At 44.6% G+C, this 16,613-nt stretch overlaps 2 protein-coding genes across 2 annotated transcripts in view; one reads left to right on the top strand and one right to left on the bottom strand.

The window, feature by feature from the left end:
* The window catches only part of LOC142466893 (uncharacterized), a 659,285-nt gene that overhangs the window by 68,483 nt on the left and 574,189 nt on the right, over nucleotides 1–16,613 (top strand).
* The window catches only part of LOC142466900 (uncharacterized), a 36,509-nt gene that overhangs the window by 4,209 nt on the left and 15,687 nt on the right, over nucleotides 1–16,613 (bottom strand). The window contains 1 exon segment of the mRNA XM_075572495.1: nucleotides 12,702–12,892. The gene's annotated coding sequence lies outside the window, so the exon portion shown is untranslated.

Genomic DNA, 16,613 nt, shown 5'->3' with positions numbered 1-16,613 from the left:
TGGCAGATCGCGCAGAATGATGTCGGGCATCGTATCGATGCAAGCGAATGTAAGTTGGTTTCTGGAAGCGGGTGTTCTTCTGTGAGCGGGTGTGCTTGTGGCGGTGGGCGAGGGTAGGTTGTCTGGGAGGAAGCTTTCCTCCTGTCTTGGTCGCCGTGTTGTCTCCTGGCGTGGTCTTGACGGGGTTGTCATGTCATACTCCTCCTCAACGGCATACATGTACACAAAATCTTCAGGTGGAAGGGGTGCGCTTGCTGATGGAAGGTGGTCGAAGGTCCCATTCATCACATCCATGCCACCCCCCTGCTCCGGCGTCGGGGATACAGGGACATGAACACCGAGAAAATTATGTATCCCCTCTATGTCAGTCTCTATCTTCTCCATCCGTCGATCCATCCGTTGATCCATCGTCTGCATCCGTTGCTCAATATTTAGCATTATCTCCAGAAGCAAATCTATCTTTGCCAGCACAATACAGTTCCCGGGGATATCCACACTTATCCCATTCAGCATCCGGTCTAACGAGCTGCTTCTTGTGCATGGCGTTCTCTGGACATCTGGGTTGAAGGGTGCTACGGAGGATGAGATGGGGGTTCCTTGGAGGCAAAAGGTGACACTGTGAGCTCAATTGCATGTCATTTCCCAGAATCCCTTGCCACAGTGTAAGCACTGTATGCTAGATGATAATGGTGAAAGGCTGGGTTGCAGACCTATCTAAGGCCTCGGACATAGTGCACTGAGCGTCGCTGAGCAGTGCTCTCGCTTGCTGACGCTCGCGCTACCAGGAGCTTTTTGCTGTCCTGACAGAGGAGACAGCAAGCGCGCTTGGGAAGCGGGTATCACTGTGTGTGTGTGCGTGTGCGTGTGTGTCACTTGGTAGCTGTCAGTGTGTGTGTGTGTGTCACTTTGAAGTGTTCTGTGTGTTTGTGTGCCACTGGGGAACGTGTGTGTGTGTGTGTGTGTGTGTGTGTGTGTGTGTGTGTGTGTGTGTGTGTGTGTATATTATATAATATTTAAAAAAATTAAAAAAAAAAGACGTGGTGAGAATAAATTATTTATTAACATTGTGCAACTTTGATAAATATATTCATGCACGCACGCAAACACACACATACACATACACACACACACATTATATATATACACACACACATGTAGAGGTATCAGTACCGTGTTAGCCGAGCTTCAATAATCAAAAAATAAATAGATGATACCGTTCTGTGGCTAACGAATAAAAGCATTTCGTTAGCCACAGAACGGTATCATCTATTTATTTTTTGATTATATATATATATATATATACAGCTAAACCCCGTTATAACGCGCCTCGCTATACCGCGATTCGGTTATAACGCGGTTTTCCCGTGGTTCCCGTTTAAAAAAAAAAAAAAAAAAAAAATTTGAAAATGTTTAAAAAATTTTTTTTTTTTTTTGCACACTGCACACACTGCACACACTCACTGCACACACACTGCTCATTGCTCACACTGCACACACACACTCACACACACTCACACACACTCACAGACACTCACAGACACTCACACACACACACACACACAGCAGGCTAAAATTGATTCATACAATTCTAGCAGTTCCCATTTACTGAATAGCAAACTCCCATTTATAGTTATTCCTACATCTATAGCACACTCCCTTTCAATAATTTGTTTATACACCTATTGCAGGCATCCAGCAACTTTATTCATTCATACGCCTGTAACAGGCTTTGATTCATTCTCTCTCACACCTGTAAATGGCTCCCAATTAATGTTTACACCTACACTGTATAGCAAACGTCCACGTATTCATCTATAGCAGTTTTTCCTGTATTGATTTATTCTGCCTTTGTAGGGTTACCTTATGCTTTAGCTTTAATACTGAACACACAGGCAGAATTGTGATGTGGAAGTGTGTGTGGCAGCCTGTCATATCAGAGAATTGCAGACCAGTTTGTAGTTACAAAGGTCCAGGGCACATAACACTCAGATGTTGCACAGCTATCAGGTAATCTGTAATTGTATTGCTGTACTAATGTACAAAATAACACGAACAGGATATAACAATCAGAGTGCCTCACTGCACTGAAAATTAAGTATTATAGGGAATGTGGTCACAATCTGAAATTGTTTGGCTACCACCTCAAAGTGGGGTTACACAACATGGACAGCCCACACCAGTCATTCAATATGATTGCCACATGGTTTAAATGTCACTCACTACTGTACTTAAGGCAGTTTGTTATTTCCAGCATAAATAGCATCCAATACTTCAGTGGCTTTGAAATCACAACTATTAACTTAAATGCCATTCTCCGGATCAGAAGACATTTGTTAATTGCTGACAATTATAAAAAGCACAACAGGATACTGCATGATGCAATGACAACATGCCACAGTCACAAGACTGCAAGACGCAATGACAATACACCACCATACATGCACATAGCACTGCATGATTTAACAGCAGAACACACGACACAATAACAGACAAAACGACACATGGCACTGCGTACACAATCACTCCACACTGTTTGAGACAAACACACACAGTGGTTGGCATTACCCGCAGCATTGTGGTGCAGGATGGTGGGAGGCATGGTGCAGACTATAGTTCGGCACACAGGGGGTAGGAGATGATCAACAAGGCTCAGCACAGAGCAGCGGTGCAGGAACAGCGTGTCAGATCCCTGCTCTCGCCGGACACATGGCTCATACAGCTGGTGCAGACCGGAACTGCTTCATGCGACATTTCATGCGAAATATCTGACTTACTAATACTGAGCATGCGCAGTTGCTTTAAAAGTGCACGACATAGCCACTGCATCATGGAGGCCCGCGGTGACAGGGGGAAGCGGGGACCGGAGGGACATCCCCGCTCCCATCTCCTGCCCCGCGGGCTGTCCCGCGGTGACAGGGGGAAGCGGGGAGCGGAGGGACATGCCCGCTCCCATCTCCTGTCCCACGGGATGAATATGCGCTAAAGCGCGGCGGCCATTTTTCCCCCCGCGACCCCGTTAGTAACGCGGTGGTCTCGGGGTGGACCCCGAGACCCGCGTTATAACGGGGTTTAGCTGTATATATATATATATATATATATATATATATATATATATACACACACACAATGCACACACACACACACACACACATTATATATACATATATATATATATATATATATATATATATATATATATATATATATATACACACATATATATATATATATATATTTATATATGTACACACACACACACACACACACAAATACACATTATATATACACACACACACACACACACAATGCACACGCACATGCACACATACACACACATGCATACACACATTATATATACACACACACACACATACACATACACATACACATATATATGTATACTTTACCTTTTGCTTATTCATTGTAACATCGCCGGAAGAAGAGATCAGTGTATCTCAAAAGCTCTCACAAATAAAAGCATTTCGTTAGCCACAGAACGGTATCATCTATTTATTTTTTGATTATTGAAGCTCGGCTAACACGGTACTGATATATATATATATATATACATATACATACATATATATATATACATATATACACACACACACACACGCACACTATATATACACACACTATATATACACACACACACATGCACACACATGCATACACATACACACACACACACACACAATGCACACAATGCACACACAGACACACACACACACACAGATGCACACACACATGCACACATACACACATGCATACACACACACACACACAATGCACACAATGCACACACACATGCATGCATACACACATATGCACACACAGACACACACACATGCACACACATGCATACACACACACACACAATGCAAACACAACACACACACAGGAGACAGGGACTGGAGCAGAAGGGGGGCAGGGACCGGAGCAGAAGGGAGGCAGGGACCGGAGCAGAAGGGGGGCAGGGACCGGAGCAGAAGGGGGGCAGGGACCGGAGCAGAAGGGGGGCAGGGACCGGAGCAGAAGGGGGGCAGGGACCGGAGCAGAAGGGGGCAGGGACCGGAGCAGAAGGGAGACAGCGATCGGGGCATCACCCTCTCCCCCCCCCCTCCTACACACACACATACTCACAACACACAATGCCTTCTGTCTGGTAATGGCGGCTCTGTAGGGAACCGGCTGCAGCGCCATTGGATGGGAGCGGTCACGTGACCGCTCCTCCGCTTCCCCGAGCACCAAATATCAGTTTGGCGCTCGGGGAAGAGTTTCTCCTCCTCAGCGCGCATCAGCGCGCATCAGCGCGCATCAGCGCGCATGAGCAGGGAGAAACTATAGCCGCGCTGATAACAGATGCAGGGGCTTTCTGCATCTGTTCAGCGCGGCTCAGCACGCCTGAGTGCTCTATGGCCCGGGCCTAAGACATGTGAATGTGCTCACAAGTGATTAGATATAGATAAATATATCTAACATTTTTATGTTTATTGAGTTCTATGATATCACTCAGTTATTTCACTATTTAATCATTTCACTCTTATGTTAAATTATATTATTAATAATTTCTCCTATGGGTTTACACATACACACACACAATATACACACACACACACACACACACACAATCACACAATATACACACACACACACAAAATACATAAATACATATATACATACACATATACACACGTGTGTGTAAAAGCAGAGGAGAAATTATTAGTAATATAATTTAACATAAGAGTGAAATGACACACATATATATACACACATATATACACATGGCCACCGTACCCACTCTGCAAGGACTCCCATTGGCAGACGTGTGAAGGAGGCGGAGCATCCCGACGCGAGTGAGAGACGCGATTGGGAAGGACTGTGCCTGCATACACACATACATCAGGAAGCCGAGTCTGGGGTAGAGCCGAGTGTGCTCATTGTCACTCTCTGCAATTTAAACTACAGGGAAAGTGTGAGTGTTTCCTTTCCCCTGTATGTTTTGCATCAAGTAAATGTTAATGCACTATTGTGTTGACATCTGTGTTTTCTTCTGCATATGAGGTTAACCAGGAGCCTACAGCCCAGAGGATTCTGTCCCATCGAGCAGCAGTAGATGTGTAATCAGTGTTTATATATTTTATCACTGGGTTATCTGCACATTATATTGCACTATTTATCAATATTGCGCTATGAACGCCATTAGGTTCAGTTCAGTACTTAATGTGGTTTAGGGAAACCACAGGTGTTTAGGCAGCATTTGATTTACATTTTCACCAATTTATCTGTTGCCACTTCTTTGGCTATTCCCATCTGTATGTGTCCACAAGTTTTTACTTGTTCAATAAACATTGGTTTTTCTTTTATGTTTATATATTTTAATTTTATGCTAGTATTTATTATTGTGGTTCCTTGGTTTATTATTAAATGGTAATTATAATTTATGTATTAAGATTGCTATTCTCCCCTGCCTCAGTCCAATTCCTTTATGTTGTGCCAGCTGTTTTTTGTTACATTTTTGTTATTATAATATTGTATGTATGCAGTCATTGAATTCCAAGCCGTTTGACCAATAGTCACTCTGATCCACTTATTAAGTAAGGGTGGTAACTGATTGTCATGATAGAAAAGGTTTGGCCCGGGATTAAAGGGGTTACACCCCATTTGGCCACCCTCTACTCTCACCTGGGAAGCAAGGGGTTAACTGGACTGAGGTCTAGCAATGTGTTTTTTTTACCTTGCTTCAGTATCCAAATGTTTATTCCCCTGTAAAAATGTATTGTTTCTGTTCCAGTGTCTGCACCACACACAACACAACCCTGGGGCTTAAGGGGTTAATGAGCTACAGTTTAGGAAAATACAAATGTGGTGTGTCTTTTCAGAAATATCTGGGCTTCAAAAGGCTTGATTGAAGTTGGGTGTGAAAAGTACAGAGGGGGTTTGGTGTATGTTAACACATCTTGCGGGTAGAGACAGCTAGGCCCATGTCTGGGGCATTGGGTGTGAAATCTAGCACCTGTGACAAATGTTCTCTACACAGGAGTCTCTGCTTCAAAGGATTTATTGATCAGGGGTTATGGGGGCCAGGGGTGTGGTTACCCAAGGAGATATCAGAATGAGTGACCTTATTAAAAATAAGAATATTATGAGATGTCCTCGACTGAACGTGCTAAAAGCTACATATGTCCCAGGACATACTTGAAAACGAGAGGTAACTCTCAATGTATTACTTCCTGGTAAAATATTTTATAAATAAATAAATATGTGTATTCGTGGGACTGATTCGCACATAAGGATTACAGACACATGATGTCTGGCCGGTACTAGGAGACAGATATTAATATCTCTCTTAATTTTAATATTACACGGTAATATTTAGTCTTATTGGGAGCGTCATGCGTGCCGGAATGTATTAATATGTCTCGCGTGCCAGTAAGTATCACTGAACTGAAGTTATGAAGTTATTTAGATAGGAAAAGCAGTTTTTTAAACGTCCTTGGGTGGGAGGAGTTTTACTCTGTGGAAAACTGTCAACCTCACCACTGATTTATGAGAGGGGCTGGGTTTAGGTTGTGTTCAATAGGAAATAATTGTATAAGAACCAGGCTCAGCCTATGGCTATTGTCTTTCGTGTCTTTTGTGATTTTCAAGATTGCTGCATGAACTGCTAGTCACGATTTCTGACTATTTCATCATTCCCAACTTTAAGTAAGTGCATATTTTGTCTGTTATTGGTATATCTCGTGTGTTCACCTTTTTCAAGGAATAAATTACATTTTATCATATCTAAGCCTCGTTCAGTTCAACCCAGTTATATTTGGTGTGTATTATTAATAGCCTGTCACAAAGTTACCGTCACACTGATGCAATTAGTAATCATCCAATTTGGACTATATAAGGTATCATTATCATATCATTCCTTACCCTCTGAAAAAGTCCCCACTACTTTGTGCGACGAAAAGCGTCAGGACTGAACGCGATTGGCTGAGCCACTAACCTGTTTCATTGGTTCTCTGCTATAACGGAGGGGAGCTGTGTAATTGCGGAACTAGGAGAGCGTGTTTCATTGTGCCGGAGAGCCGTTGTGTGGATGCACACCATCGGAGGTACCCGACTGTGGTTAAGGAAAGATTTCTACACGCCTCCAGCTACGAGACAGGAGCTCCATACCGGCAGACAAACAACAGGAGACTGACGCTCGCGTCCAATGCGCATGTTCTACCGAATTGTTGTGAGTGTCCTGATTTTAGCTCATGTTAATAAAACCTTGTACTTTTTACACTATGGAGCCCGTGCTGTCCCTTTTTGTTTTCTACAAGTATAGATGTCTATATATCTATATACATACATACATACCATATACATTTTAAGTTATGGTGGGTGAAAAAGGCAACAAAAAAACTCCACCATTGGCATATAGCCAATAAAGAATATCACTTGTGAGCACAAGAGTGAAATGACTAAATAGTGAAATAACTGTGATATCATAACTCAATAAACAAAAAAATGTTAGATATCTATATCTAATCACTTATGAGCACATTAACATTTCTGACAGGTCTGCAACCCTGCCTTTCAACCATCATCACCTAGCATACAGTGCTTCCACTACAGCACGGGATTCTGGGAAATTACATGCAAATGAGCACACGTGTCACCTTTTGCCTGAAAGACCATTTACATGGAGCCCATATAAGCAAATGCAATGCTGTTCACACAGCTTTCAAACACAGCACGGGATTAGATGCAAACCCAGTGAAACCACTCACAGACATGTTTCAACCTTAATGGGTCTCATCAGTGAGAGGTCGGTTCATACTGGCTTTGGGTTGTGTGTGTGTGTGTGTGTGTCTGTGTGATTGTGTGTGTGTGTGTGATCAATCACACACAAACACACAATAGTGGTGGGGAAAATGCAAACACAATGCACAATCACGGAATGTGATCCCAAAAAAAGAAATGCAATTCCCTCCCTTTAAGGTGACATCCCAGCACCCAAAAAAGTGCATTCATCACATGGTACACCCACCAATTCCCTTCATTGCCGTAGCGGTTAGCCACTGAGGTAATGACGGGGGGTTATTAATGTATTTTAATATTGTTGATGTGTTTATTTATTACTGGGTTACCATATATCGCCAATGTGGATACCTGGGCCCCCCATTGAGAGGGCCAAGTTATCCACAGTGATAATCAATGGTTTTATATGTAAACTGGATTTTGAATGTTCTTTTTTTGTTTTGCTTTAAACATGTACAGGCATACCCCGCATTAACGTACGCAATGGGACCGGAGCATGTATGTAAAGCGTAAATGTAATTAAAGTGAAGCACTACCTTTTTCCCACTTATCGATGCATGTACTGTACTGCAATCGTCATATACATGCATAACTGATGTAAATAACTCATGTGTAACAGGCTCTATAGTCTCCCCGCTTGTGCACAGCTTCGGTACAGGTAGGGAGCCGGTATTGCTGTTCAGGACGTGCTTAAAGCGCATGCGTGAGCTGCCGTTTGCATATTGAGCGAGATGTACTTACTCGCGAGTGTACTTAAAGTGAGTGTCCTTAAAGCGGGGTATGCCTGTATATATTTTTTGTTAATGTTTAAAACCACATTTGTCTAGTAGGGATATTGGGCATTAGTCTAGAAGAGGGGCGGAAGTAGGGGATGTGGGTGATGGCGGTAGTTGCCCCGGGGAGGGTGGTTAGGCTTCCTGTGCTGGGGGGTGGTGATGAGGGGTTAACCCCTTAATTACCTTAGCGACTAGAATGGCAATGCTTTACTGGCCACTTAAGGGGTCAATGGTGAAGTGGGTGCTCCAACGTAAGCGGAACTTCCAACATGTATGTCCATAACAACCAGGACTGGTAGACATAATGGAGTGGGTATACTAGAAAATGTGATGTGTGTGTCACTAACACATAGGTATCCTGAAGGTGACAAACTATTATTCCCCTAAGGCACTCATTGGAGACAACACAGTGCTAATAATAGTATTCATCCATAACAATCACAAATAATTAATAAATGTTATTTAATCTTACCCACTCCGTCTTTCATAGTCCTGCATGGTCCATCCAAATGGTGTGCAAATCTGTAGGTAGTAATCCAGCAAGAGAAGAAAAGAGCAAAACAGTGCACTGCCAGGGAGCCAGGTGGTGTAAAAATATAAAGTCTTTTTATTCAGCAACAGTCAAAAAACATACCCCCAAAGGGTGAGACAAAAGCTCCTAGGAACGTAGGGGTCCTTAATCAATGTCACGGTAACTTATGACAAGATATAATATACACCAAATAACTGGGTTGAACTGAACGAGGCTTAGATATGATAAAGTATATTTATTCCTTAGATAGGTGAACACAACAAGATAGTACAATTAACAAGGTGAACACAACAAGATAGTACAATTAACAAACAAGAAGGTAACACTTACTTAGGGGGTTGGAATGAAGAAGTATCAAATAGCAATTCTCCAGCAATCAGGTGTCAATCAAGTGATGTAAAGAAGACAAAGACTGTAGGGTTGAGAACAGTTTATATATCTTTTCAACCCTATTCTTACTATTGAGTGCAGACTATTGGAGAACAATTTCTGCACCCAATCTCTAACGTGGGAACATTGTTAACCCATGCCCCCCAGCTAGATGGCACATGTGTACTGGGACCCTGGGGGTCTCAGTTCTGTAGCCCCACACCCAAGTCAGGGGCGCCGGGCAGTCTGCCAGATGGGGTATCTGGGCAGGATATTCTTTGTCTCTAGGTGTGAGTTATGGCACCTACAAACCACTCAAGCACTGCACCTCTCCGCCCTCATGTAAACAGTTAGAAAGGCTGAGCCTTTGATCAGGGGTCTGTTTCTTAGACATTAGGTCGCCCCCCTGACCATTTGCATTCCTCAGAGTGCAGGAATCTTCGCAGGCTTTTGTCCCCGCTTTGGAACACAATATAGGTTTTAATATACAGACATATTAAAATACCCGGTTCGGTTGGGCCCAGCGGGTCGAAATGGCCCAGTTCTTCCTGCCGGAAGTGGCTCACCATAGTGGCCAAGTTTCAGCCTGCTGCGACCCACAGAACCGGAGATATGCAAATACAAGTAACACCGTTTAATTCTTTATTACAAAATTCTCCGCTGTAAAATAAATCTCAGTTTTTCATTCTTTTCCCATTGACAACAACGGGCTCCGCCGCCATAGGCTGCAATGGAGCAACTCCGCCGTTGAAGTCAATGGGATCAGCCGCCATAGACTTTCAATGGCGGAACGCCGCCATTGTAGTCTATGGGAAAAACCCACCAACCTTTATAGTTGCCCACACTCCGTCTGGTTGGTCGGAGAGGGTTGGGAATGGTCATGCCTTCATGCCGGAACCGTGGCTGTAGGTGACCCAACTCCTCCCAGAACCGGAGATATGGGCTTTCACTTTTCGGCTTTTGGACTTAGCCGTTTTCTCGCCACGCGGCTTTTCCCCATTGGATTCAATGGGCCCTCAGCTCCGCCATTGAAGTCAATGGCGCGACCCTCTTCCGCCGCTCGACCCTTTACGGGGGTCCTGGATTCTCGGATCTGGTGGTGGTCGAGTGTGGGGGGGCCTAGGGGGCTAGGGCAAAAAGAATTTTATTCCCAGGTGCCCTAGATCCTAAGGTTCCCATGCCACTTGTCATTGACCTTGAACTAACAGTGATCAAAGCTCTTTTTCAGAAGATGTTTCCGCTTCTGCGGTTTTGCGGTTTGGATGGCTGCCAACCTGTTCCTGGAGATCGACGTCGAGGAATTCCCATTGAAGTCAATGAGCCCATTGACTTACAATGGGAAACCGCCGCTCCTCCTCTCGGACGCCACCTGTTGGTCTTCGAGGGAAACAGGTCCAAAACCGCTAGCTCCGCCATTGAAATGAATAGAGCTCCAATGGCGGCCTATGGGACTCTGCAAAATGGTGCCTGAAAAGGCGGGAACATTAAACAAAGGGCTATAATCACTGTCTAACTATTAACCCTTGTCCTCCCGGATGGATCCCAGTGTGTGTGTGGTGCAGACACTTATATGGTGAAAATACATTACAACAGGGGCACACACATTTTCAGGTTGCAGCAAAGTAAAAACCACATTTCTGGACCGCAGTCCAGTTAACCCCTTGCCTCCCTGGTGAGGTCAGGGTGTGGCCATATGGGGTGCAACCCCTTTAATACCGGGCCAATCCCCTCTCCCTCTACAATGAGTATGGGGACTAGGGGAAGGGGGCTCCATTAAATATACCATATTCTTAACAAATAGCCAATCCGTAATTTTTAAATTGGCGCCAAAACCAGGTGCGCGCCGGTGTGACGTCATGCGTGTAAGCCCTGCGTGTCACCTCCCAAAAGATACTGGATCGCGCACCTGGACACGCAGGGCTTACACGCTTGACGTTACACCGGCGCGCACCAGATTTTGGCGCCAATTTTAAAATTACGGATTGGCTATTTGTTAAGAATATGGTATATATAAAGGAGCCCCCTTCCTCTAGTCCCCCATACTCCTTGATAAAGGACCCCTACGGTCTGAAACGCGTAGGAGCTTTTGTCTCACACTTTGGGGGTATGTTTGAGTGTTGCTGAATAAATAGACTTTATATTTTTACACCACCTGGCTCCCTGGCAGTGCACTGTTTGGCTCTTTTCTTCACTTAAGGGGTCAACAAGGTTAGGTAATGTTTTTTTAAAATAAAGTATTAATCTCTCTGGTGCCAGTGCTATACTTTGGTAACCACAGGCATGAAAAAGGTTAATGTTATTTTGATTATAGGTTTCTGTAATACGAGACATTACAGAAGCCTATGATAGACATATTAACCCAATGTGGTATGTATCACATTATTAACTTTCGCTTTAATTACCATGTCACGAGATTGGGCCAAATATCGCACACCGTATATTATTACCTCGATCTTGATATATAACACCTTAAAATTGCGGTAATAATACCCGTTAATTTATTATTTCCCCGGGTGCGATATTACCTCCACTTTAACGGAATTTGATGTATCTGAGCCGTAGTGTTTTGTTTATGCCTGCGGGACAAATCAAGAACTAACCTTGCTTTACTAGCCACTAAGGTGGCAAAGGGGGGTAGGTAGTGTAGTGTGTATATTATCCCCTTTGTGGTCAGCTAGTCATCGAAACCGATGGTCTACTAAGGGGTTAATATGTACTGTAATAACTATTTTATCATCTATTCCATGTTGGTTTAGCTTATCTTGCCCATGTATATAAGTATGTTGGCCATTATATACACAGGAAAGACAGGGCTAACGCCATCCTGGAGTAGGTGATAAAATATTTGTGGTATTTCTGCCGTTCATCCCATTCCGATAAATATCAGAACTTGATGTATGGCAGTTTTTACATGAAAATGCGGTATTATGCCTGTTTTGTATCAGTTCCGATGCTTTTAACGGGTCCGATAAAAGTGCTTTATTTTTGGCGCTGCAACGCTGATTCATTGCACGATAATAAGGCACTTTTATATGGGCAGTAATACGGCATTTTTGGTTACCGCAGCTTGATGTATCCGGCCCTTTGACTCAAGTCAGGTTTAGTGATATTAAGTTCTTGTTGACCCGTAATGGTGTATGCAGATCTATCAATATTTGCAATTTAACATCAGTAATAAGACAGTAGAGATTTAAAAACCACACAACACACACATTCCTGATTACCTAGTGCTGGCGCGTTACTTTTCCACAGCGTATCCCACTTCATACCAAGCTCTTTCTCATATTCATCTCCATACCAGACCAGGAGCTCTGTGTGTGGGGGGAGGTCTGTGCAGGTTCTGTAGTAGATTTTCCTGTGGTCCTGCAACGCCACAAGGTTCTGTTCTTCCTCGTTTCTCGCACAATTTACAAACCTAAAATTGGGACAGTTAGTGAGGTCTCAAAGTAATGTCTATTTTATAAAGGAAGCGCTGAAAAAGATACAAGATGTTAATAATGTGACTTGTCTTTTCTTCTCTACAGGTTTTGAAGTGAACAGATACAGTATATCGCGTAGGGTTGTCACAACGCCATACCAGCTGATGCGGAATTCACCATCTTGGAATAGATACACGAGGAGTGGTCAGACTCTATTCAATCTGCTTGGCGGATATGTGTCTATATACATACAAACTTACAGTGCTCTGCATTTAAGCCGCAGGCTAGGCGGCTGTGCTCTGATCTCTCTGCTGCAGTCGGACACACACACACACACACGTTCTCTCTGTGCCTCTCACAAAGGGCTGGGGCAGCACAAGCAGGGCTGCTAGTTTTGTCTTTGAAATGCAGGTAAAGGCTTAGGGCTGTTATATAGTGTGAGCGGCCATGCGCATGCCTGTTTGAAGGCACATACACGTGCCGCATGCTTTTTGTAAGTATACTGTGAGAGCTGTGAAGGTACAGTGTTTGTGTGTTTATGTGTGTATGTATGTGTGTGTAATTATTTTTAAAAAAAAACTGGTAAAAGTAAGATATTTATTAAATTTGTGCAGACACAAATACATATACATACATATACACACAGCGCTGGTAGCGGCGTTAAAAGATGATTTTACCCGTCTTCGCCGCTGTCTGTCGGCTCCCCGCTCCCTGCCGTGCGCGGCCCTTGTATAGAAGGGCTGACTAACCTCAGCCATCTATAATTGCCGTGCGCGTGCACGGCGTAGCACGCCCCGCCACTGTAGAACGGCCCTCAGTGTGCCTACCGCGTGGTTTACTTACACCTCACCTAACAAAACGAGACGGCCCAGTTTTGTGGAACTAAGAATTGGTCACAGCTTTATTGCCTTAACCATACTTGAAAATAAACTGTCAGACAGTCGCTATTCGTCAGCCCTATTCTCGGTATCTTCCGACGGGAAGCCTTGTCCAAACCGCCCTAATCTACTGACCGCCCCGTCATCCACTCACCCTAAGTCCCCCTTATCATGGCCGCCTGAGTCTACCCGCATAGGATAGAGCCCAGCTTCCCTAGATTGCTGCCAGGGGTACAGCGCCCAACGGCCTGCGTCGGTGCCTCCGGCCCGCACAATCTTTTCATGGGGGACCACTATCTGCGGCCCATCCGCATCGGGTGGAGCCCCACTTATAGGGGCCTCACCCCAAACACCAAGCTGTGACTGTGGCGGTGAAGGGGTTAACCAGGCCAATAATAAAGGTCTTATGTCTGGCTGGTTACCCCTAAACCTTGTTGGGGATGAAGGGGTTAATTGTTGGTTACCACAATGCCATGTTTCCCCTTAATATCAACTGTGATGTCCCTGTTTTGCAGCTCAGAAACTAGCTGCAGTCCTATGAATGTATGTTGAATGTGCAGAGTATTCGCAACACAAGGGGGAGCTTCTAACTCTGTGCCAAGCGTTAATTAAATAAGTGCGTCTGTGGTGAGCGGCAACATTGAAGCTCTGTATCACTTCCTAAACCGCAAAACCCTCCGGGGAAGTCTAAACTACAAACTCAAGTGAATAAGTGGTTTGCAGTCTAGTTGAAGTGGCAGAATGCAACAATGTATCCTGCGGTCTCGTTAACCAATTAATGTCAAGTGTTGGAGTGCTTATGCGGTTACCGATTCCAGCAAGCTGTGATACATTGTATGCCATAGCTCAAACCGCAAACCACAAACCACATCACAGAGCCCCTCTTCCAGAATTCGTTTGAGCTAAGGATTCCCGAACGAATCCTGTAAGGACTTAACGAAAAGATTTCCTCCGGCGGAGATACAGGGGTGGCAACTTGCGCCACTAGCCAAGGATTGTCAAATCGCACACCAACTTGCATGCGTGCAGGGGTGCCCAGAGACTTTGTTTTCAAGTCATTCGTTCCGTGGACATTTTCATTTCCGCATCCCAGTAAGTGTTTATTAAGTGTAATTGTGAAGAATTGTGTGTTTGTTTGAAAAGGAAATAAATTACAATTTATTTTGCCCAACCCAGAATCCCGGTATTAACGTGATAAGACTTGGTCTCCCGTGACAGTGACCCTAAACCTCCTGTGCCAAGTACGCCTCCTGTCCTCAAATTCTACATGCTTCACAGTCAGCCCCCCACAAGAGAGGATAAACTTATGGATGTCTCTGTTCACTTCTCGCCTTGCCTTCTCAATGCCCACCCAACTGAAAGCCCCACTCCATATTAGCCGAGGTATAATTTCTGACCAAATAACGACTGCGTCACTCCAGAGGGCTTTAAATCTAGCGCAGTCTGCGTGTATCTGGAGATATATTGTTCCTGCCCAGGTGGATCATTATCACGTGGGGCTTTCATCCATAGACTGCCAGCGCACTTGTGGTGGTTGGCACCAAATCTCACCAGCACATTCCTCTCTTATCCAGCCATTGCATGTTCATGCTCTCTTGTGGGATTCCTAGCTGCAGACCCAGCGTGCTCACTACCCACTCCCGGGCCCAGTAAATGAAAGAATGACCTATCAGCCAAACTTCCCACGCTGCGTCTGCTTTTCCCGCTGTGAAGACAGAAAGCATGTTAGAACTGCACGATTATTTAATTACTCGCCTGCTGGAACCTAATGTAACCCGCTGTTATACGTTTTCCACGTGCGAAAGGCTAGCGATTGCTGCATGAAATACATCAATCCCTCTGCCCTAACTCATACAGGTAATTTGGGCAGGTTAAACCTCTTTCCTGCGCGCCTCGGACTGCCCGCTTAAATGCAGGCCAGTTAAAGTGAGATAATGCATCTGCGATTATATTAAGCTTCCCTGGGACATGCTTTGCTTTAAAGTTTATATTCCCCTGCATGCACTGACCACGGACCAGCCTGCGCAATAACCTTATCACTGGTGGTGACATTGCTGATAGGCCATTCACTGCCTCTACCACCCCCAAATTGTCTGACCAGAATACTATATGCTTGTTTGCCAATTCCTTGGCCCATAACTCCACTGCTGCTATAATGGGGAACAACTCCAGGAAAGCCATGTTCTTAGTTAGCCCCGTCTCTGCCCAATCAGTTGGCCATGGACCTGCAAACCACTCCCCTCTAAAGTATGCCACAAACCCGTGCACCCCCTGACGTGGCAGTGAATAACTGCAGGGTGTCGCTGGTCTCGCTGTCCCTGACCCACAGCCTTCTCCCATTAAATTACCTGAGAACCCCCCCCCCCCAATACCTCCAGGTCTGCCCTCAGTTTCCTAGTGATTTGGCTATGGTGTTGGGCCTTCAGTTTTCTCCTCTGCTATGGGAACCCCCAATTTCTTCATAATCCCCTTAGTACTCTCTGGCAACTTGTCGCACAGCAGGGAACCCGGAGGAATCACCAGCAGGAAGTCATCCAGCATGAAATAGCGCAACCCATGGAGAGACATCTATCAATGTAATACGCCCCTCAAATTTTGCACCCTGTGAATCTGAAGCTGCTGGGGGCCCAAAGGTAACAGTAGAAAGGCTGATTCTATGTCCATTTTAGCAAATAGTGCTCCCTGTCCATATGTTTTAATTATTCCTATGGCAGCGTCGAATGATTGGTATTGTACCCGGCATAGCTCTATGGCATCATATACATACCCCCCCCCCCCCCTGGATATGACAGATGTTGTATTAGTCTGAATTTGCCCGGGTCCTTTTTAGACACCACAC

Source organism: Ascaphus truei, chromosome 15 (assembly GCF_040206685.1).
Source record: "Ascaphus truei isolate aAscTru1 chromosome 15, aAscTru1.hap1, whole genome shotgun sequence".
NCBI lineage: Eukaryota > Metazoa > Chordata > Amphibia > Anura > Ascaphidae > Ascaphus > Ascaphus truei.
The sequence above is the reverse complement of the archived record's forward strand: the minus strand, read 5'-3'. Positions and strand labels throughout refer to the sequence as shown.